At 39.5% G+C, this 24,498-nt stretch overlaps 1 protein-coding gene across 1 annotated transcript in view; it reads left to right on the top strand.

Moving 5' to 3' along the window:
* The window catches only part of LOC134857803 (uncharacterized), a 236,245-nt gene that overhangs the window by 3,377 nt on the left and 208,370 nt on the right, over window positions 1–24,498 (top strand). The window lies entirely within an intron of this gene.

Genomic DNA, 24,498 nt, shown 5'->3' on the forward strand with positions numbered 1-24,498 from the left:
TTAAAAACGAATGGCTGGTCGCTATGAAAATAACCGAAGTATTTTTTGAAAAAAACATGGCTGGTCGCTGTGAAATAATCCGAAGTATTCTTAGAAAAAAAAATGGCTGGCCGCTGTGAAATCAACCAAGTATTTAAAAAAAAAAGAATGACTGGTGGCTGTAAAATTAACTGAAGTATCTTAGAAAAAACAATGGCTGGTCGCTGTGAAATTAACCGAAGTATTCTCAGAAAAAAGAATGGCTGGTCGCTGTGAAACTAACCAAGTATTTTTAAAAAAAGAAAGGCCGGTCGCTGTGAAACTAACCGAAGTGTTTTTTAAAAAAAGAATTACTGGGCGCTGTGAAAAAACTGGAGTATCTTAAGAAAAAGAATGGCTGGTCGCTGTGAATTTAACCGAAGTAATCTTAGAAAAAAAATTGGCTGGTCGCGGTGAAACTAACCGAAGTATTTTTTTAAAAAAAAGAATGACTGGTCGCTGTGAAAAAAAAAATATTTCTAGAAAAAAGAATGACTGGTCGCTGTAAAAACAAATGAAGTGTTCTTAGAAAAAAAATGGCTGGTCGCTGTGAAATTAAACGAAGTATTCTATCCATAGAAAAAAGAATGGCTGGTCGCTGTGAAATCAACCCAAGCTTTTTGAAAAAAAAAGGCTGGTCGCTGTGAAATGAACCAATGCTTTTTTTAGAAAAAAAATGACTGGGCGCTATAAAATTGATCGAGGTATTTTTTGAAAAAAGAATGACTGGTCGCTGTGAAAACAACCGAAATATTCTTAGAAGGAAGAATGACTGGCCGCTGTAAAAGTAACTGAAGTATCTTAGAAAAAAGAATTGCTGTTCGCTGTGAAATTAACCGTAGCATTCTTAGAAAGAAAAATGAAAAAAAAAGAACGACTAGTCGCTGTGAAATTAACCGAAGTCTTCCTAGAAAAAAGAATGGCTGGTCGCTGTAAAATCAACCGAAGTATTTTAAAAAAAAAAGAATGGCTGGTCACTGTGAAATCAACCCAAGCCTTTTTTAAAAAAGAATGACTGTGCGCTGTGAAATTAAACGATGCATTTTTTTTTAAAATGACCGGGAGCTATAAAATTAATCGAGGTATTTTTTTTTAAAAAGATTGACTGGTCGCTGTGAAAACAACGGAAGTATTCTTAGAAGGAAGAATGACTGGTCGCTGTGAAATTAACCGAAGTGTTCTTAGAAAAAAATCATGGCTGGTCGCTGTGAAACTAGCCGAAGTGTTGCAAAAAAAAAACGACTGGTCGCTGTGAAATTAACCGAAGTCTTCCCGGAAAAAAGAATGGCTGGTCGCTGTGAAAACACCTGAAGTGTTCATAGAAAAACAAATGGCTGGTCGCTGTTAAATCAACCGAAGTATTTTTAAAAAAAGAATGGCTGGTCGCTGTGAAATAATTGACCAAAGCCTTTTTAAAAAAAAAATGACTGGGCGCTGTGAAATTAACCGACGCATTTTTAAAAAAAATGACCGGGAGCTATAAAATTGATCGAGGAATTTTATAAAAAAGAATGACTGGTTGCTGTGAAAACAACCAAAGTATTCTTAGAAAAAAAATGGCTGGCCGCTGTGAAATCAACCAGGTGTTTTTAAAAGAAGAATGGCTGCTCGCTGTGAAAACAACCAAAGTACTCTTAGAAAGAAGAATGGCTGGTCGCTGTGAAACTAACCAAAGTATTTTTAAAAAAAGAATGGCTGGTCGCTGTGAAGCTAACCGAAGTAATTTTTCAAAAAAAGAATGACTGGGCGCTGTAAAAAAACTGGAGTATCTTTAAAAAAAATGGCTGTTCGCTTTGATTTTAACCGAAGTATTCTTAGAAAAAAAATTGGCTGGTCGTGGTGAAACTAACCGAAGTATCAAAAAAAGTGACTGGTCGCTGTGAAAAAAAAAGTATTTCTAGAAAAAAATAGCTGGTCGCTGTAAAAACAACTGAAGTGTTCTTAGAAAAAAATGGCTGGTCGCTGTGAAAATAAACAAAGTCTTCTATTCATAGAAAAAAGAATGGCTGGTCGCTGTGAAATCAACCGAAGCCTTTTGAAAAAAAATGGCTGCTCGCTGTGAAATTAACCGATGCATTTTTTTTTAAAAAGACTGGGCGCTATAAAATCAATCGAGGTATTTTTTAAAAAAAGAATGCCTGGCCGCTGTGAAATCAACCAGGTGTTTTTAAAAAAAGAATGGCTGCTCGCTGTGAAAACAACCGAAGTACTCTTAGAAAGAAGAATGACTGGTCGCTGTAAAATTAACTGAATTATTTTAGAAAAAAGAATGGCTGGTTGCTGTGAAATTAAAAGAAGTGTTCTTAAAAAAAAGAATGGCTGGTCGCTGTGAAACTAACCAAAGTATTTTTAAAAAAAGAATGGCTGGTCGCTGTGAAACTAACCGAAGTAATTTTTCAAAAAAAGAATGACTGGGCGCTGTAAAAAAACTGCAGTATCTTAAAAAAAAATGGCTGTTCGCTGTAAATTTAACCAAAGTATTATTAGAAAAAAAAATTGGCTGGTCGCGGTGAAACTAACCGAAGTATTTTTTAAAAAAAATGTATGGTCGCTGTGAAAAAAAAGTATTTCTAGAAAAAAAATGGCTGGTCGTGTGAAAATAAACGAAGTCTTCTATTCATAGAAAAAAGAATGGCTGGTTGCTGTGAAATCAACCGAAGCCTTTTGAAAAAAAAGGCTGCTCGCTGTGAAATTAACCGATGCATTTTTTTTAAAAAGACTGGGCGCTATAAAATCAATCGAGGTATTTTTTAAAAAAAGAATGCCTGGTCGCTGCGAAAACAACCGAAGTGTTCTTTGAAAAAAGCATGGCTGGTCACTGTGAAACTAAAAGAAGTGTTATAAAAAAAGAATGACTGGTCGCTGTGAAATTAACAGAAGTCTTCCTAGAAAAAACAATGGCTGGTCGCTGTGAAAACACCTGAAGTGTTCTTAGAAAAAAGAATGGCTTGTCGCTGTGAAATTAAAAGGACTATTCTATCCTTAGAAAAAAGAATGGCTGGTCGCTGTAAAATCAACCGAAGTATTTTTAAAATAGAATGGCTGGTCGCTGTGAAATGAACCGATGCATTTTTTAGAAAAAAATTGACTGGTCGCTGTAAAATTAATTGAAGTATCTTAGAAAAAAGAGTGGCTGGTCGCTGTGAAATCAGATCAAGTGTTCTTAGAAAAAAGCATGGCTGGTCGCTGTGAAACTAACCGAAGTGTTGTAAAATAAGAACGACTGGTCGCTGTGAAATTAACCGAAGTCTTCCTGGAAAAAAGAATGGCTGGTCGCTGTGAAAACACCTGAAATGTTCTTAGAAAAAAGAATGTCTGGTTGCTGTGAAATTAAAAGCTTTTTTTAAAAAAGAATGACTGGGCGCTGTAAAATTAACTGAAGTATCTTAGAAAGGAGCTTGGCTGGTCGCTGTGAAATCAAACGAAGTATTTCATTCTTAGAAAAAATAATGGCTGATTGCTGTGAAATGAACCGAAGTCTTTTGAAAAAAAAAATGGCTGGTCGCTCTGAAATTAACCGATGCATTTTTTAATAAAAAATGATTGGGCGCTATAAAATTCTTTGAAGTACTTTTTAAAGAAAGAATGACTGGTCGCTGTGAAAACAACCGAAGTATTCTTAGAAAGAAGGATGACTGATCGCTGTAAAATTTACTGAAGTATCTTAGAAAAAACGATGGCTGTTCGCTGTAATATTAACCGAAGCATTTTTAGAAAGAAGAATGACTGGTCGCTGTAAAATTAACTGAAGTATCTTAGAAAAAAGAATGACTGGTCGCTGTGAAATTCACCGAAGTGTTCTTAGAAAAAAAGCAAGACTGGTTGCTGTGAAACTAACAGAACTGTTGTAAAAAAGAGAATGACTGGTCGCTGTGAAATTAACCGAAGTCTTCCTAGAAAAAAAAATGGCTGGTTGCTGCGAAAACACCTGAAGTATTCGTAGAAAAAAGAATGAATGGTCGCTGTGAAATTAAAAGAAGTATTCTATTCTTAGAAAAAAAAATGGCTGGTCGCTGTAAAATCAACTAAATATTTTTTAAAAAAAAGAGTGACTGGGCGCTGTAAAGTTAACTGAAGTATCTTAGAAAGAAGAATGGCTGGTCGCTGTGAATTTAAACGAAGTATTCTTAGAAAAAAAGCTGGTCGCTATGAAACTAACCGAAGTATTTTTTTTAAAAAAAGAATGACTGGTCGCCGTGAAAAAAAGCATTTCTAGAAAAAAGAATGGCTGGTCGCTGTAAAAACAACTGAAGTGTTCTTAGAAAAAAACGGCTGGTCGCTGTGAAATTAAACGAAGTGTTCTATTCTTAGAAAAAAGAATGGCTGGTCGCTGTTAAATCAACCAAAGCCGTTTGAAAAAAAAATGCCTGTCGCTGTGAAATTAACCGATGTATTTTTTTGAAATGATTGGGCGCTATAAAATTAACCGAGGCATTTTTTAAAAAAAGAATGACTGTTCGCTGTGAAAACTACTGAAGTATTCTTAGAAAAAAGAACGACTGGTTGCTGTAAAACTAACTGAAGTATCTTAGAAAAAAAAATGGCTGTTCGCTGTGAAATTAACCGAAGCGTTTCTAGAAAAAAGAATGACTGGTCGCTGTAAAATTAATTGAAGTGTCTTAGAAAGAAGAGTGGCTGGTCGCTGTGAAATTAGACGAAGTGTTCTTAGAAAAAAGCATGGCTGGTCGCTGTGAAACTAACCGAAGTGTTGTAAAAATAAGAACGACTGGTCGCTGTGAAATTAACCGAAGTCTTCCTAGAAAAAAGAATGGCTGGTTGCTGCGAAAACACCTGAAGTATTTTAAAAAAAAGAATGCCTGGGCGCTGTAAAATTAACTGAAGTATCTTAGAAAGAAGAATGGCTGGTCGCTGTGAATTTAACCGAAGTTTTCTTAGAAGAAAAGCTAGTCGCTGTGAAACTAACCGAAGTATTTAAAAAAAAAATGACTGGTCGCTGTGAAAAAAAGTATTTCTAGAAAAAAAAATGGCTGGTCGCTGTAAAAACAGGTTAAGTGTTATTGAAAAAAAACGGCTGGTCGCTGTGAAATTAAATGAAGTATTCTATTCTTAGAAAAAAGAATGGCTGGTCGCTGTGAAATCAACCAAAGCCTTTTGAAAAAAAGAATGTTGGTCGCTGTGAAATTAACCGATGTATTTTTTTAAAATGATTGGGCGCTATAAAATTAACCGAGGTATTTTTTTAAAAAAAGAATGACTGGTAGCTGTGAAAACTACCGAAGTATTCTTAGAAAAAAGAACGACTGGTTGCTGTAAAACTAACTGAAGTATCTTAGAAAAAAAATGGCTGTTCGCTGTGAAATTAACCGAAGCGTTCTTAGAAAGAAGAATGACTGGTCGCACTAAAATTAACTGAAGTATCTTAGAAAAAAGAGTGGCTGGTCGCTGTGAAATTAGATGAAGTGTTCTTAGAAAGAAGCATGGCTGGTCGCTGTGAAACTAACCGAAGTGTTGTAAAAAAAGAACGACTGGTCGCTGTGAAATTAACCGAAGTATTCCTAGAAAAAAAATGGCTGGTCGCTGTGAAAACACCTGAAGTGTTCTTAGAAAAAGAATGGCTGGTCGCTGTGAAATTAAAATGAGTATTCTATCCTTAGAAAAAAGAATGGCTGGTCGCTGTAAAATCAACCGAAGTATTTTTAAAAAAAGAATGACTGGGCGCTGTAAAACTAACTGAAGTATCTTAGAAAGAAGAATGGCTGATCGCTGTGAAAAAACCGAAGTTTTCTTAGAAAAAAAGGCTGGTCGCTGTAAGCTAACCGAAGTATTTTGAAAAAAGAATAACTGGTCGCTGTGAAAAAAACCGAAGTATTCTTAGAACAAAGAATGGCTGGTCGCTGTAAAAACAAGTGAAGTGTTTTCAGAAAAAAAATGGCTGGTCGCTGTTGTGGATATAAGCGAAGTATTCTAATCTTAGAAAAAAGAATGGCTGGTCACTGTGAAAGCAACCGATTTATTCTCTAAAAAATGTCTGGCCCTGTGAAATTAACCGAAGTGTTTTTTTTTAAATGACTGGGCGCTGTAAAATGAACCGAAGTTTTTTAAAAGAAAATGGTTGGTCGCTGTGAAAGTAACCGAAGTATTTTTTAAAAAACGAATGACTGGTCGCTGTAAAATTAACTGAAGTATCTTAGAAAAAAGAGTGGCTGGTCGCTGTGAAATTAGATGAAGTGATCTTAGAAAAAAGCATGGCTGGTCGCTGTGAAACTAATGGAAGTGTTGTAAAAAAAGAACGACTGGTCGCTGTGAAATTAACCGAAGTGTTCCTGGAAAAAAGAATGGCTGGTCGCTGTGAAAACACCTGAAGTGTTCTTAGAAAAAAAATGGCTGGTCGCTGTGAATTTAAAAGGAGTAATCTATCCTTAGAAAAAAGAATGGCTGGTCGCTGTAAAATCAACCGAAGTATTTAAAAAAAAATGGCTGGTCGCTGTGAAATTGACCAAAGCCTTTTTAAAAAAAGAATGACTGGGCGCTGTAAAACTAACTGAAGTATCTTGGAAAGAAAAATGGCTGATCGCTGTGAAATTAACCGAAGTTTTCTTAGAAAAAAAGGCTGGTCGCTGTAAGCTAACCGAAGTATTTTTAAAAAAGAATGACTGGTCGCTGTGAAAATAACCGAAGTATTCTTAGAACAAAGAATGGCTGGTCGCTGTAAAAACAACTGAAGTGTTTTCAGAAAAAAAACGGCTGGTCGCTGTTGTGGATATAAGTGAAGTATTCTAATCTTAGAAAAAAGAATGGCTGGTCACTGTGAAAGCAACCGAATTATTCTCTAAAAAATGGCTGGTCCCTGTGAAATTAACCGAAGTGTTTTTTTTTAAATGACTGGGCGCTGTAAAATGAACCGAAGTTTTTTAAAAGAAAATGGTTGGTCGCTGTGAAAGTAACCGAAGTATTTTTGAAAAAACGAATGACTGGGCGTTGTAAATTAACTGAAGTATCTTAAAAAAACAATGGCTGGTCGCTGTGAATTTAATCAAAGTATTCTTAGAAAAAAGAATGTCTGGTCACTGTGAAATCAACCAAATTATTCTCTAAAAAATGGCTGGTCCCTGTGAAATTAATCGAAGTATTTAAAAAAAAAAGGACTGGTCGCTGTGAAAATAACCGAAGTATTCCTGGAAAAAAGAATGGCTGGTCGCTGTGAAAACACCTGAAGTGTTCTTAGAAAAAAAATGGCTGGTCGCTGTGAATTTAAAAGGAGTAATCTATCCATAGAAAAAAGAATGGCTGGTCGCTGTAAAATCAACCGAAGTATTTAAAAAAAAATGGCTGGTCGCTGTGAAATTGACCAAAGCCTTTTTAAAAAAAGAATGACTGGGCGCTGTAAAACTAACTGAAGTATCTTAGAAAGAAGAATGGCTGATCGCTGTGAAATTAACCGAAGTTTTCTCAGAAAAAAAGGCTGGTCGCTGTAAGCTAACCGAAGTATTTTTAAAAAAGAATGACTGGTCGCTGTGAAAATAACCGAAGTATTCTTAGAACAAAGAATGGCTGGTCGCTGTAAAAACAACTGAAGTGTTTTCAGAAAAAAATGGCTGGTCGCTGTTGTGGATATAAGTGAAGTATTCTAATCTTAGAAAAAAGAATGGCTGGTCACTGTGAAGTCAACCGAATTATTCTCTAAAAAATGGCTGGTCCCTGTGAAATTAACCGAAGTGTTTTTTTTTTAAATGACTGGGCGCTGTAAAATGAACCGAAGTTTTTTAAAAGAAAATGGTTGATCGCTGTGAAAGTAGCCGAAGTATTTTTTAAAAAACGAATGACTGGGCGTTGTAAATTAACTGAAGTATCTTAAAAAAACAATGGCTGGTCGCTGTGAATTTAATCGAAGTATTCTTAGAAATAAGAATGTCTGGTCACTCTGAAATCAACCAAATTATTCTCTAAAAAATGGCTGGTCCCTGTGAAATTAATCGAAGTATTTAAAAAAAAAGGACTGGTCGCTGTGAAAATAACAGAAGTACTCCTAGAAAAAAGATTGGCTGGTCGCTGTAAAAACAACTGAGTTGTTCTCAGAAAAAAATGGCTGGTCGCTGTGAAATATAAGTAAGTATTCTGTTCTTAGAGAAAAGAATGGCTGGTTGCTGTGAAATCAACCGAGTTATTTTAAAAAAAAGTAGCAGGTCGCTGTGAAATTAACCGAAGTATTTTTTTTGAAAAAAAAAATGACTGGGCACTGTAAAATTAACCGAAGAAGTATTCTTAGAAAGAAGAATGACTGGTCGCTGTAAAAGTAAATGAAGTATCTTAGAAAAAAGAATGTCGGGTCGCTGTGAAATTAACCGAAGTATTCTTAGAAAAAAAAGCATGATTGGTCGCTGTGAAACTAACCAAAACGTTGTAAAAAAACAATGACTGGTCGCTGTGAAATTAACGGAAGTATTCCTAGAAAAAAGAAAGGCTGGTCGCTGTGAAACCTTCTGAAGTGTTCTCAGAAAGAAGAATGGCTGGTCGCTGTGAAATTAAAAGAAATATTCTACTCTTAGAAAAAAGAATGACTGGTCGCTGTAAAATAAACCGCAGTATTTTTTTCAAAAAAGAATGGCTGGTCGCTGTGAAATTGACCAAAGTCTTTATAAAAAAAAGAAAGACTGGGCGCGGTAAAATTAACTGAAGTATCTTAGAAAGAAGAATGGCTGGTCGCTGTGAATTGAAACGAAGTATTCTTAGAAAAAAAGCCTGGTCGCTGTAAACTAACCGAAGTTTTCTCAGAAAAAAAAATGGCTGGTCACTGTGAATATAAGCGAAGTATTTTATTCTTAGAAAAAAGAATGGCTGGTCACTGTGAATGTAAGCGAAGTATTCTACTCTTAGAAAAAAAAATGGCTGGTCGCTGTGAAACTAAGCGAAGTGTTTTTCTAAAAAATGACTGGGCGCTGCAAAATGAACCGAAGTCTTTTTTTAAGGAAATGGCTGGGCAGTGTAAAATTAACCAAAGAAGTTTTCTTAGAAAGAAGATTGACTGGTCGCTGTAAAAGTAACTGAAGTATCTTAGAAAGAAAGAATGGATGTTCTCTGTGAAATTAACCGAAGCATTCTTAGAGAGAAGGTTGACTGGTCGCTGTAAAATTAACTGAAGTATCTTAGAAGAAAAAATGGCTGGTCGCTGTAAAATTAACCGAGATATTCTTGGAAAAAAGCATGGCTGGTCGCTCTGAAACTAACCAAAGTGTTGTAAAAAAAAAGAATGACTGGTCGCTGTGAAATTAACCAAAGTATTCCTAGAAAAGAGAATGGCTGGTCGCTGTGAAAACAATTGAAGTGTTCTTAGAAAAAAGAATGGCTGGTCGCTGTGAAATTAAAAGATGTATTCTATTCTTAGAAAAAAGAATGGCTGGTCGCTGTAAAATCAACTGGTGTATTTTTAAAAAAAGAATGGCTGATCGCTCTGAAATTGACCAAAGTCTTTTTGAAAAAAGAATGACTGGTCGCTGTAAAATTAACTGAAGTATCTTAGAAACAAAAAATGGCTGGTCGCTGTGAATTTAACCGAAGTAATCTTAGAAAAAAAGCTGGTCACTGTAAACTAAACCGAAGTATTTTTAAAAAAGAATGACTGGTCGCTGTGAAAATAATCGAAGTATTCCTAGAACAAAGAGTGGCTGGTCGCTGTAAAAACAACTGAAGTGTTCTGGTAAAAAGTGACTGGTCGCTGTGAAATAAAACGAAGTTTTCAATTCTTAGAAAAAAGAATGGCTGGTCGCTGTGAAAACACTTGAAGTGTTCTTAGAAAAAAGAATGGCTGGTCGCTGTGAAATTAAAAGATGTATTCTATTCTTAGAAAAAAGAATGGCTGGTCGCTGTAAAATCAACCGGTGTATTTTTAAAAAAAGATTGGCTGATCGCTCTGAAATTGACCAAAGTCTTTTTGAAAAAAGAATAACTGGTCGCTGTAAAATTAACTGAAGTATCTTAGAAAGAAAAATGGCTGGTCGCTGTGAATTTAACCGAAGTAATCTTAGAAAAAAAGCTGGTCACTGTAAACTAACCGAAGTATTTTTAAAAAAGAATGACTGGTCGCTGTGAAAATAATCGAAGTATTCCTAGAACAAAGAATGGCTGGTCGCTGTAAAAACAACTGAAGTGTTCTGGTAAAAAGTGGCTGGTCGCTGTGAAATAAAACGCAGTTTTCAATTCTTAGAAAAAAGAATGGCTGGTTGCTGTGAAATCAACCGAACTCTTTTTTTTTTAAATGGCTAGTCGCTGTGAAATTAACCGAAGTTTTTTTTAAAAAAAAAGACTGGGCGCTGTAAAATTAACCAAAGAACTTTTAAAAAAGAATGGCTGCTTGCTGTGAAAACAACCGAGTTAATATTAGAATGCAGAATGACTGGTAGCTTTAAAATTAACTGAAGTATTTTAGGAAAAAGAATGGCTAGTCGCTGTGAAGGTAACCGAAGTATATTTAGAAAGAAGAATGACTGGCCACTAAAAAATTAACTGAAATATCTTGGAAAAAAGAATGGCTGGTCGCTGTGAAATTAACCGAAGTACTTTTTTTTGAAAAAAAAAATGACTGGGCACGGTAAAATTAACCGAAGAAGTATTCTTAGAAAGATGAATGACTGGTGGCTGTGAAAGTAAATGAAGTATCTTAGAAAAAAAAATGGCGGGTCGCTGTGAAATTAACCGAAGTATTCTTAGAAAAAAAGCATGGCTGGTCGCTGTGAAACTAACCAAAATTTTGTAAAAAAAACAATGACTGGTCGCTGTGAAATTAACGGAAGTATTCCTAGAAAAAAGAATGACTGGTCGCTGTGAAATTAATCGAAGTATTCCTAGAACAAAGAATGGCTGGTCGCTGTAAAAACAACTGAAGTGTTCTGGTAAAAAGTGGCTGGTCGCTGTGAAATAAAACGAAGTTTTCAATTCTTAGAAAAAAGAATGGCTGGTTGCTGTGAAATCAACCGAACTGTTTTTTTTTGAAATGGCTAGTCGCTGTGAAATTAACCGAGATTTTTTTTAAAAAAAAAAGACTGGGCGCTGTAAAATTAACCAAAGAACTTTTAAAAAAGAATGGCTGCTTGCTGTGAAAACAACCGAGTTAATATTAGAAAGCAGAATGACTGGTAGCTTTAAAATTAACTGAAGTATTTTAGGAAAAAGAATGGCTAGTCGCTGTGAAGGTAACCGAAGTATATTTAGAAAGAAGAATGACTGGCCACTAAAAAATTAACTGAAATATCTTGGAAAAAAGAATGGCTGGTCGCTGTGAAATTAACCGAAGTACTTTTTTTTGAAAAAAAAAATGACTGGGCACGGTAAAATTAACCGAAGAAGTATTCTGAGAAAGATGAATGACTGGTGGCTGTGAAAGTAAATGAAGTATCTTAGAAAAACAAATGGCGGGTCGCTGTGAAATTAACCGAAGTATTCTTAGAAAAAAAGCATGGCTGGTCGCTGTGAAACTAACCAAAATTTTGTAAAAAAAACAATGACTGGTCGCTGTGAAACTAACGGAAGTATTCCTAGAAAAAAGAAAGGCTGGTCGCTGTGAAATTTTCTGAAGTGTTCTCAGAAAGAAGAATGGCTGGTCGCTGTGAAATTAAAAAAAATATTCTACTCTTAGAAAAAAGAATGACTGGTTGCTGTAAAATAAACCGCAGTATTTTTTTCAAAAAAGAATGGCTGGTCGCTGTGAAATTGACCAAAGTCTTTATTAAAAAAAGAAAGACTGGGCGCGGTAAAGTTAACTGAAGTATCTTAGAAAGAAGAATGGCTGGTCGCTGTGAATTGAAACCAAGTATTCTTAGAAAAAAAGCCTGGTCGCTGTAAACTAACCGAAGTTTTCTCAGAAAAAAAAATGGCTGGTCACTGTGAATATAAGCGAAGTATTCTATTCTTAGAAAAAAGACTGGCTGGTCACTGTGAATATAAGCGAAGTATTCTATTCTTAGAAAAAAGAATGGCTGGTCGCTGTGAAACTAACCGAAGTGTTTTTCTAAAAAATGACTGGGCGCTGCAAAATGAACCGAAGTCTTTTTTTAAGGAAATGGCTGGGCAGTGTAAAATTAACCAAAGAAGTTTTCTTAGAAAGAAGATTGACTGGTCGCTGTAAAATTAACTGAAGTATCTTAGAAGAAAAAATGGCTGGTCGCTGTAAAATTAACCGAGATATTCTTAGAAAAAAGCATGGCTGGTCGCTCTGAAACTAACCGAAGTGTTGTAAAAAAAAAGAATGACTGGTCGCTGTGAAATTAACCAAAGTATTCCTAGAAAAAAGAATGGCTGGTCGCTGTGAAAACACTTGAAGTGTTCTTAGAAAAAAGAATGGCTGGTCGCTGTGAAATTAAAAGATGTATTCTATTCTTACAAAAAAGAATGGCTGGTCGCTGTAAAATCAACAGGTGTATTTTTAAAAAAAGAATGGCTGATCGCTCTGAAATTGACCAAAGTCTTTTTGAGAAAAGAATGACTGGTCGCTGTAAAATTAACTGAAGTATCTTAGAAAAAAGAATGGCTGTTCACTGTGAAATTAACCGAAGCATTCTTAGAGAGAAGATTGAGTGGTCGCTGTAAAATTAACTGAAGTATCTTAGAAGAAAAAATGGCTGGTCGCTGTGAGAGTATCCGAAACTTTTTTAAAAAAAGAATGACTGGGAATTGTAAAATTAATTGAAATATCTTAAAAAAAGAATGGCTGGTCGTTGTGAAATTAACGGAAGTATTCCTAGAAAAAAGAAAGGCTGGTCGCTGTGAAATTTTCTGAAGTGTTCTCAGAAAGAAGAATGGCTGGTCGCTGTGAAATTAAAAGAAATATTCTACTCTTAGAAAAAAGAATGACTGGTCGCTGTAAAATAAACCGCAGTATTTTTTTCAAAAAAGAATGGCTGGTCGCTGTGAAATTGACCAAAGTCTTTATTAAAAAAAGAAAGACTGGGCGCGGTAAAGTTAACTGAAGTATCTTAGAAAGAAGAATGGCTGGTCGCTGTGAATTGAAACGAAGTATTCTTAGAAAAAAAGCCTGGTCGCTGTAAGCTAACCGAAGTTTTCTCAGAAAAAAAATGGCTGGTCACTGTGAATATAAGCGAAGTATTCTAGTCTTAGAAAAAAGAATGGCTGGTCACTGTAAATATAAGCGAAGTTTTATATTCTTAGAAAAAAGAATGGCTGGTCGCTGTGAAACTAACCGAAGTGTTTTTCTAAAAAATGACTGGGCGCTGCAAAATGAACCGAAGTCTTTTTTTAAGGAAATGGCTGGGCAGTGTAAAATTAACCAAAGAAGTTTTCTTAGAAAGAAGATTGACTGGTCGCTGTAAAAGTAACTGAAGTATCTTAGAAAAAAAAATGGCTGTTCGCTGTGAAATTAACCGAAGCATTCTTAGAGAGAAGATTGAGTGGTCGCTGTAAAATTAACTGAAGTACCTTAGAAGAAAAAATGGCTGGTCGCTGTAAAATTAACCGAGATATTCTTAGAAAAAAGCATGGCTGGTTGCTCTGAAACTAACGGAAGTGTTGTAAAAAAAGAATGACTGGTCGCTGTGAAATTAACCGAAGTATTCCTAGAAAAAAGAATGGCTGGTTGCTGTGAAAACACTTGAAGTGTTCTTAGAAAAAAGAATGGCTGGTCGCTGTGAAATTAAAAGATGTATTCTATTCTTACAAAAAAGAATGGCTGGTCGCTGTAAAATCAACCGGTGTATTTTTAAAAAAAGAATGGCTGATCGCTCTGAAATTGACCAAAGTCTTTTTGAGAAGAATGACTGGTCGCTGTAAAATTAACTGAAGTATCTTAGAAAGAAAAATGGCTGGTCGCTGTGAATTTAACCGAAGTAATCTTAGAAAAAAAGCTAGTCACTGTAAACTAACCGAAATATTTTTAAAAAAGAATGACTGGTCGCTGTGAAAATAATCGAAGTATTCCTAGAACAAAGAATGGCTGGTCGCTGTAAAAACAACTGAAGTGTTCTGGTAAAAAGTGGCTGGTCGCTGTGAAATAAAACGAAGTTTTCAATTCTTAGAAAAAAGAATGGCTGGTTGCTGTGAAATCAACCGAACTGTTTTTTTTTTAAATGGCTAGTCGCTGTGAAATTAACCGAAGTTTTTTTTCAAAAAAAGATTGGGCGCTGTAAAATTAACCAAAGAACTTTTAAAAAAGAATGGCTGCTCGCTGTGAAAACAACCGAGTTAATTTTAGAAAGCAGAATGACTGGTAGCTTTAAAATTAACTGAAATATTTTAGGAAAAGGAATGGCTGGTCGCTGTGAAGGTAACCGAAGTATATTTAGAAAGAAGAATGACTGGCCACTAAAAAATTAACTGAAATATCTTGGAAAAAAGAATGGCTGGTCGCTGTGAAATTAACCGAAGTATTCCTGGAAAAAAAGCATGATTGATCGTTGTGAAACTAACCGAAGTATTGTTAAAACAAGAAAGTCTGATCGCTGTGAAAATTACCGAATTCTTCTTAAAAAAAAATGACTGGTCGCTGTAAAATTAACTGATGTATCTTAGAAATGGCTGGTGAGCTCGGCTCGTATTCTTCTTTTGCATCCGTGAAATGCACTCTCCTCGTGAAGCTAGATTTCGACTTGATCCTGACTTCCTCAGTGGTTTGGTTCTGATTGAGTGTTCCATATTCAGTGAACGAAGTTCTCAACAAGACCTCCTTCGGCATCGAGCTCACCAGCTGGTTGACTATCGACCTGCAATCCCGTTCAACGCCTCGGCTGCAAATGGACACTGGCCTCTTCTCTGTTCTCTCGGTGACAGTCAACCGCTGCATGGTCTCCATCCACTCACGATCATGCCTATCCACTTCCCTGTCCAACAAGTCACGGAGTTTTCCCATGACGTCCGGCGCCACGTTCACCGTCCTGTTCAATAGAACCATGCTGTTTATACCTAGTCTGGTAAGTTCTTGCTGTACCAAGTTGGATCGGACCAGCAGATCCAACGGAACGGGCTCGCCTCTGGCTAAAAGCTTTATCTCCGCGGCCGTCTCCACTGGAAGGTCAGGGTGTCCGGGTATAGGATGCCCTGACTTGTCTAACCACCTAGTAAGTGGCAGTTTGTCGTAGGTTTCTTTGTCCAGAAAGGAAAACCCGTCTTTGATTTCTGATTGGTTAGCCTGTTTCTCCTCGAGGCGCTCATAAAGTTCTGTCTTTTTACTGAGGCTATCTGCGTTCTGGTGCTTGTCACGGGTACGGTGCTCTATGATCATGTGGTATCCATCTAGGCGCACGATCCAACGACCAATATAACTTTGGTCCATCGAATAGGTTTTCACTCCCGTTCTCCCGTTCCACTCCTGCTCCTGGTGAAGTATGCCCGATATCGCAACCACTGATGCATCCGTATCCAGCACGAACATCCCCTTCTCTGTTGGCATGCCGAGGACCGGTGCCTCGCAAAGTTCACGTTTGATGTTTTCAAATGAAACTTGTGCCTCATCAGTCCAAGTGAACTTTTTGCCCTTGTTTCTCATCAACCTCTGCATGGGGTATATTTTGTCAGTATACCCCTTGATGAACTCTCGATAATGATTAGCGAATCCCAAAAAACTCATCAGCTGTGTATCTGTTTTAGGTGCCTTCCAGGTCAGCACCGCTTCAACCGCTTCGGGATCTGGTTTACTCCATGTTTGTCCACCAGGCGGCCCAGATACTTTATGGAATCCCTGAGGATTTCACACTTAGAGGGTTTACATTTCAGACCCGCCTGCTTCATGCAAGAAAACACCTCCTCCAACCTCTCTATGTGGTCTTCTAAGGTTGGTGTTGCAATCACGACATCATCGACATAACACATGATGAGATTCCCGTATTTCTTAGTGACGCTCGTGAGTGCCTGGGCCATCAGTCGCTGGAATGTGGCCGTCGCGTTGCACAATCCGAATTGCATCCTCTTCCACTGGAACAATCCCAGCTCACACGCGAAGCCTGTTTTCTCTCGATCTTGCTTTCTGAGTGGCACTTGCCAGAACGCAGAGCCCAAATCCAACGTCGTGAAGAACTTCGCGTCTCCCAGCTTGGATAGGCTCTCATCGATGCGGGGAATCAGGTATGCGTCCTTTATAGTCACTGCTTTCAGATAACGGAAATCACAACAAAATCTGAGTTGTCCCCCTTTCTTTTTCGCCATGACCACGCCACAAGCCCATGGGGACTTCGACGGCTCGATCATGTCATACTCCATTAACATCTCGATTTCCTTCCTACACGCTTCTGACTTGTTTGGAGTCATTCTTCTCGCCCCTCCCCTATGAGGTACCGAGCCCTCTTCTATCTCAATCTCGTGTTCTACAAAATTACAACAACCTATGTCGGCCTTATGTTTCGAAAAAACGTCTGCGTTCCGATTTAGCACCGCTCTGAGCGAATCTAGTTCCTTGTCTGATATTTTACACTTCAAATGTTCTATCTCAGGTAGAATTATAAGGACAGGTATATTCGCTGCTAACTCTGCTTCTGTCGGCCTCTCAGGAAAGTTGGAACAACTAGACAGCCCATCATCTGTTTCCGACTTCATTGAAAACAATTTCCTAGAAGATTTCAATTCACTCACTCTCTTCATTATACATTCTTGGTTCGCATGCAATGGACATTTAGTTACATCAAACTTTTTCAAGTACTCCACACTCTGAAAGTCTGTGTTCAGAGGCAAAGCGTAGCCAAGTTTCTTTCCCCTCTGTATTGTCACTGTTGTTGCTTCTGTGTTCAATAACACACTCACACACAGTCCGCTCCGAGTGAGTGAGAAGCTTCTTCCTAAAATAGCCGAGCTTTTACTGTTTGGATTTGGTACCAGACACACCTGTCTGTCATTGCTGAGTTCATTCAAGTTCCTCATCCTAAACGTCGCTACTACGGCTTGGTTTGGTTTTAATCTAACTTTTCGATCCAGAAAAATTGGCACCTTGGCCTGGTTAATTAAGATCTTATTAAGGGGTCTCTTTTCATACGTTCTCTCAGGATCCTTGATCCTAATCAACCCGTCATTGAGATCGACCGTGACGTCAAAATTGCGCACGAGATCCCTTCCTAAGATGAACTGATCGGATTCGTCCAAATTCTCCACTACCAGGAAGCTCATCCAAAGATGTCTTCCTCCGAGTTGCAGTGAAATGATCGGGGTTCGTCCAGTCACATAGATCGCTCCCTGATTGGCAGCTGCCAACCTGATGTTTGTCGGTATGAGATCCGACCTTTCGAAACCCATGTCGGTCCAAGTTTTGACTGGCATGACACTAACCACTGCTCCCGTGTCTAGCAATCCCTTTACTGAAAGTTGCCTGCCTTGCACGTCCAGCACGTGCGCAGCCAGATCGGCCTCGCAACCTATATGCACCGCATCTTGTTCGAGCATCGCGTTGTGTCCGATTCGTCTAACCTTCAGCTCCTCTTGACCAATGTATATCCGGCCAACCTGATCGTTCGCATCAGTTATGTGAGCTTTCGTGTAGATATTGATGCCATCCACAATCATTAGGATCGTGTAAGGGCCATGGACATCGATATAATGTCCATCCACTTTCATCAGCCTCGGACCTCCCGTTGTGAGCAGCGCTCGCACTGCCCTGGAGTCCAGTTTGGGATCTTTCTCCTTCAGTTAGTCGGCATAGATGTCCAGGTGGACTAGTGTAATCTCTGATGGTTCACTCAAGTTCTTGACCACCTGGTGCCCTGCGACTGAGATAATGGACATTATTTTTGTCCCCTCTTTCGTCATGCCGAAATATTTACCAGATATAACGTTCAATTTTAGTCCTTGTTTCCTGGGTTCCTCTTTGTCTTCTACTTTCGTCATTTTACCCAGGATATTAAAACTTTCCCGAAGATCTGTGCTCTCCAGCTCCGACCTTACCCATTGCTCCACTTCTTTCGTGGCTAGGTCCTGTTTGACATTCTGCAGCGATGTCCTTGCCGCCATGCCGTAATCCACCTTGAGTGGGCTAGACGAATCTGGCTCGAGGTTCGAGGCTACCACCTCGTCAGGCAGTGTCTTTACCTTTTTGGTCGTGAAGGTGCTCGGTGTCGTCTCCTTCCTCCGAGATTCAGCCTCGTTCATCAGACGTGCTCGACTGGCTTTGACACCCAAAAGCGCCTCTTCGTGGCGGGGATGTTTCGCGTCCGCTACTGCATCCCAAAATTGAGTACAATCCAACTTGAAGTGTCCCTCCAAATTACAGAAGAAACACCTCGGACCATATTTCATGATGAGCCCTCTGACGTACTCTTCGTGATCCTCGTCGGTCGCGTCGGCGTCCTCGAGAAAGTAGCCTATCGCCTTCATGTTCTGTTTGTATGCAGAACACGCGGAAACGTGATGGTCCATCGAACCACAATTCGCACACGACCTCCTCTTATCCATGTCATCGCGAGGTTTGTACCAACTGGAATTCGCACCAGTGTTTGTCCCGCTATAGTTGCCATAATTGCTGTAACGGTTTTGCGCCCTCGGTTTTATGAGTAAACACTCGCGTGACTTCATACGCAAATCGTCGGGCGTGGGTACCTGGTCAAGTGACAGGGTGAAGTGTGTGGCCAACATCGTCTTCAACTCCTCACTCCTTACTCCGTCCATGAACTTCGAAGCAATCGCCAAGTTTCGCTCGGATATTTTCTCATCTGGGTTGCTTCTCCTCCTAGGCAATTCAAGGTCGTCCAAAAATTTATCTATGGATTCGTCATCTCTTTGACGCCTCTTTTCGAACTTCACCATAGCCTGGTGCCCTTGTACTCCAGAGCCGAAACGAATCAGCAGGATGTCGAATATCTTGCGAGCGCTGTCTCTCTCATTGGCTCTTTTCGCCATTACACAACTTAGTGCAGTACCCTCCAGGTTGCTCGTTAGCGCAGCACTCTTGTTTCTTGGAGAGATTCTCTTCCTCAAAGTGTAACTTCATCACCTCTATCCAAGTATCAATGCAGCCGTCTGTCTCGTCTTTATATGACTTCGGCTTTTTTAGTGTCCTTCTTGACCTCTCTCCTCTCTCGGTTGACTTCGAGAGCTTGGTGATGAATGTTTCGAGAGATCTGTTCAGGGGCTCAAGCATCGAGGCATACATCGTTGTGTTCTGTGAGACTGTAGTCAGATCTGGTACTGAACTGACTTGTGGCACAGTTGGCAACCTTGTCTCCGGGGTGGCATCTGCCTCCGGCGGGACTGGATTTGTCCAGCCAGGCCTCGACGGGGCTGACCTTGGCCGCTCCTTGTTTCTAGGTTCGTAGTTCGTTCTCGAGCCTTGCTGGGCTCTGGTATTGCTGTCCGTACCATCTGCATCATTCGCATGGCGTGAGCGCTCCCTTGGGTTGGAACGCTCAAGCCAATTGATCCCATTCAGGATCGCGTCAAGCTTCCACATCATTAAGTCATACTTTGCATCTAACCTTTTCTCCAGGCTCGTCATCGTGTGGGCGTAGGTACTATCATGATCGTTCAACAATCGTTCGATCTCCCCGGTCATCCTAGCCTCTCTTTCATATGACTCCTTGTTTGCCTGTGCCAGGCTCTCTGCCAGGCATTGATCGGTGTTGCGAATCAACTGAGCCTGATCAACCCTCGCCTGCGACTTCACGTGCGTTAGTTCGTCTCTCAGATTCTCTTGACCTTTGTGAGCTCTCTCATCAACCTGATCTATTCTTTTAGTCATGTCCCGTCTCAGTTCATCTAGACCATTCATTACGCCAGCGAACATGTCACTTATGTCGCCAGTGGCCCCAAATGACGGGGTTAGTCCTAGAGAAGATGAGGTCAACTGCGGCTGCAGCCTGGTGCTTGATGACGCACCGCCTTTTTGCTTGCTCATCGACGTCATTAATCTGTCGAAGGTTGATGACGCTCCCATCGTTATCCCATCTGACATGGGCCTGGTCGGCGAGGCTGACGACGCCTTCCTGCTCATATCGTTCCTTGGGCACGGTGTGAAGTTCACATCCGGATGGGCTATCTCCGGGTAGTCATAACTGGAAGTTAAACCTACAGTTGGTAGTGACGCCATGCGCTCGTCGTACAAAGACTTCCAACTCTTCTTGGCCTTCGAACCCGGTTGTTCTTCACTCGGGCTTATACTCGACATCATCGCGTTCTTGCTCTGCTTGGCCAGAGATGAGTGGGTACTAGCCGAATGTGAATATTCTCCCCTCCACCTATGACTCTTGGTCTCCGATTTGGACATTCCCTTGAATAACACTTCCTCTCGCGGCTCGTCCTCGGAACGCTCCGAGGTCTCCTCCGTCCTCTCGACTTCCTCTCGCTTGAGGTCCTCGCTCGGCTCAAAGTCGGGTCAAATGAGCGTCTGTTCTCCCTCGTCAAAGGGGCCCACATGCGTTTCGCTCGCGGTTCCGGCTTCGGCGCTCCGCCTTTGATCGCCATCGAGGTTTTTCTCGCTCCTTAATCTCATTTCGCTCACTGAAAGATCAGGTTGACCTTTAGTCGATTCGGTTTTGGCAAACACGTCGGAGGCGCTGCTAAACAAGGACTGGCTACGCCTAGTTTTAAAATTTCGCGTGCTGCCCTTGCTCAGCCTGGGAATCTTAGTAGTCGATCCTAACGAGTCCCTGCGCTGCATGCTTTGTAACAAAAAAAAACAATATTCGTATGTCGAAAAGTCAGTATCAATCTCTTAGGTTTCTCAATGAAAATCTTAGTGACTCAGCTAGAGTTACACACACACGGGGCCTGCTAAGTATTGATATAATGCTAACTCAACTCTGTCGTATAGTATAACAGTATCACAAAATTTTCACAAGATATAATCAACATACAAAACACAATAGATAACCAGATAAGAATATCCTACAGGTGACAGCGACCTTTTGTCAGTATTAATTTTTTGCCACATAATTTATCAAGTCACTGCTTTGTTAAAATTAAACCATCTTTGATAAAAAGCAGTGATGATTCAGAAACAGATCAATAAAACTTAGTCTTAAAGAAAAAGACTTCGCCCAATCGGAACGATCCGAAAGAACAAAGCCCAGGACACAGTCTTCTCAAGTGGGTGTGTATTTACCTAATACACCCACCGAGGTCTTCTTTTAGGTGCCCTGCGATTGCCCGAGCTGTCCTATTAAGTGGCTCAAGGCAACCTCTGATCGAAAATCTCTAAAGTCTATGAAAAAGCTCTCCCACACCCGGACTGCTCCAAGTGCACGAAAGTAGGGAACAACTTTTTTTCTCAAGTGAGTGTGTATTTGCCTAATACACTCACCGAGGTATTCCTTTTTTTGTTCCCGGATTGCCCGAACTTTCCTATTAAGTAGCTCAAGGCAACCACACCACCAGGATCACCATCAGAAAAAAAAATTTTGTTCGGGTACTTCTGATACACCCGATCTAGAATCCAAAGTTGATCACGAATTTCCGGGTCAAAATGGGCTCTTATGATCCTAATAAGCACGCCTAATATCCTAATACGATTTTAATTAAATGGATATTTTCCGTTTCCCAAATTGCCACAGAAGGTTTCCTCAAGTTTCTAACAAGGAAGGTTGTTTAAAAGGTTCAAGACACTCCGGAGGGTTACTTCGGAGGGTTGTTAAGACACTTAGCCTACTTCGGAGGGTACCTTAATCACCCAAGTTACTTCGGAGGGTCCCCTTAAATTTACTAAGGAGGGTCAATAAGATGCTTAATATGCTCCGGAGGGTTATTTCGGAGGGTACCTCCAAAATTCTCAAATTTCTGAGCTTCACTTAGAAGGACCTTCAATTAACTTCAGGAAGCGTCAAAACAAGCTAAATTCTCTATGGGGGCTGTCTTAACTTCTTTGGATGATCTCGTGGAAATTTCCCACTAAGGAGGGTTGCTAAGGGGTTTAGCTGACTCCGGAGGGTTACCTCGGAGGGTTCCCCAAAAATCAAGAAAAAAGGTTATGTTACCGCGATAAAGTCTCCAAAAGCGGTCCACCTGACTTAAAACTAGGTTGGCTGACACGGTCAACCTTCCCAGTTGGATAAAAGGTGTTTTGATAAAATTTTCTGCCGCTCGGAGGGTTACCTGTAATTTGGACCCTCCGAACCAACAAATTCTAAAAAATTTTTATTTTCCGAGATTATCAACCCAAAAACGTCGACTTATGGTACCAAAATTATCCCGATCGGTTGGCTAGTCTTTGAGAAATTGCCAAAAACGTTTTTGTCCAAATGGCCTTTTTCACCACCTATATAGGTTCTGAGAAACTTTTTCCGCAATTCTTATCGAAAGTGCCTAAAAATAATTGAAACGAGCGAAGTAGCCCTGTACAGCACTGGAATAGTGCAAAAAACCGGACCAAAATTGGTTTGGAGACAAAAATTTGGCCAAAAACTTTCAAATTTGGACCCTTCGGTTCCTTCCTTTTCCAATCCTTAAGTCGTTAGCTCTATCCACGGAGCTAATCGGAGGGTTACTCAAGAATTTATCTAGTAACCGAGCACGTTATGCTAGCACGCTCCTAACGCAAAAAATTTTATTGCTCTAACTCCAAAAACTCAAAAACTCGATCCCATAAACAGATTGACAAAATTCAGAAGATTATCAAAATTTTGATCGAAAAATTTTCGTTTTTTCTAACTTCTACTGAGTCTTTTCTCACGCGGTTTCTTTAGTTAGGGGGATCGAACTACGTAGCTACTCCCTATATAAAAATTTTTTGCTGTTCGGAAAAGCTCGGATATCCAAAAACTTGGGGGTCTATAGTTTGTCGAAAATCAGTAATTTTCGACGAAATTTAGGTGTTTCTTGGGTCTGAGTAGGAGATAAGTTAAATATAATAAGGATAATAACCTATTAGCAGTTGTTAATAAATATTACTATACCCTCCTTTGCACCAAAATACCCGAATTAGGAACCTTAACTCGGAAATTTGTAATCGATGAAGGGTACAATCGGACCGCGCCAATCGTGGCCCCCACCACTTAAGTTTTAATGAAATAGTACCCGAACGATACTAAAATTGCTTCAACGATACCCAACAGTCGTTGCGGATGTTGTCCCTGATGTCCCTGTTGAGTGTGGAACACGCTGATCAGCTTGCCACTCTACCCTCCGGTCACCGGCAAAATCACCATTAACATGCTTAAACACTCAAATTACACTCGAGGGGGGTATCCAACCCTTCACCAAAACACACAATCTCCCTATTAGAAATGATATAAATCAATCTGAAACAACAACAAATAGTAAGATCAGATCACATCTCGTCCGCAAATAACATATAAACTGTCACTTTATGTTTTTTACTGTTTTTGGTCTTTTTTGGATTTTTACTGTTTTTTGTACTTTTTTGTTTTCAAATAAATTTATTTTTTGGCTTTTTCCTGGTTATACACTATTTTTGTTTGGTTTTACGCTTTCTCTTTAATTGTTTTTGGTCCTGGGACCTCAGGACAAGCGGGCTCTAGATTTCCCACCTAACCCTCCGGCCCCCGGAATTTTAGGTGTTAACTAAGTTTAAAAGCTAAATAGTACTAGACGGAGGGTACGCACCAACCTCCAGTACAATAACGGTCATTAAGGCCTCTAACTCGGGCATACGCCCGGAGCGGAGGGTTCGTCGCTGAAACGCTTGCTGATCATGATGGTCTTATGCCTTTGACAGGCCCACCCAGGAGCGCCATAAAAACGTCTATGTAACATTCGCCCAAATACTACACAGCGACGGAGCGTAGAAAAAGTACCTATTAACGACTGGCAGGCGTCAGTTACCTTAATCCTACTCGTTTTTCACCGTCTCGACCTTGCCAGTTGATTTTCTGGTCTGTTTAGGGCTAAGTAAAAAGTTACTATTTTTAGGCCATCAGTCAAACGACTTTTGATCAGCTTTCGTTTACATGCGAACACAACCACATAGCTGAGTCTCGGATCCTCAGACTACGTGATTGTCATTAAAAACACGGCTCGAACAACCTATTTTAATATGTTTTTGTGTGACAGTTCTATATTAAATCCATTGGAGATGGATTGACCCTTTCCTCTTTCTAGCTACTCATATTCTAAAACATCAAACTATACCGGTGTTAATTTTAAGTTTCACGACATCCAAGTAGCTATACAGTCAGTTTTATACAGTCCCTTCACATAAAACAGTCTCTGGGGACCAAGCCTCCGCTCCCATAATCTTCCTGAGATAACGTTCTTATCTCTTCCAAGTTGTTCTCTTTTTTTTCGTCGTTTTTCGTCAAAATGGCCGTCTTTTTTGTATTTCTGAGAAATATCCACAATTCAATCGAAATTTTAAAAATAAAAATTCTAGAATATTCCTACCCTCCTTCGCAATACTTTTTCGTTAATAAGGCCTTTATTCGTTCTTTTTCGTGTCACCGGAAGGTTGCGCTGTGCCATCTGGCAGAATGGCCTAGAAGAATGACTGGTCGCTGTAAAATTAACTATATTATCATAGAAAAAAGAATGGTTGGTCGCTAAAAAATAACTGAAGTACCTTAAAAAAAGAATGGTTGGTCGCTGTGAAATTAACTGAAGTATTTTTAAAAAAAATGACTGGCCACTGTGAAAATAACAGAATTATTCCTAGAA

Source organism: Symsagittifera roscoffensis, chromosome 1 (assembly GCF_963678635.1).
Source record: "Symsagittifera roscoffensis chromosome 1, txSymRosc1.1, whole genome shotgun sequence".
NCBI lineage: Eukaryota > Metazoa > Xenacoelomorpha > Acoela > Convolutidae > Symsagittifera > Symsagittifera roscoffensis.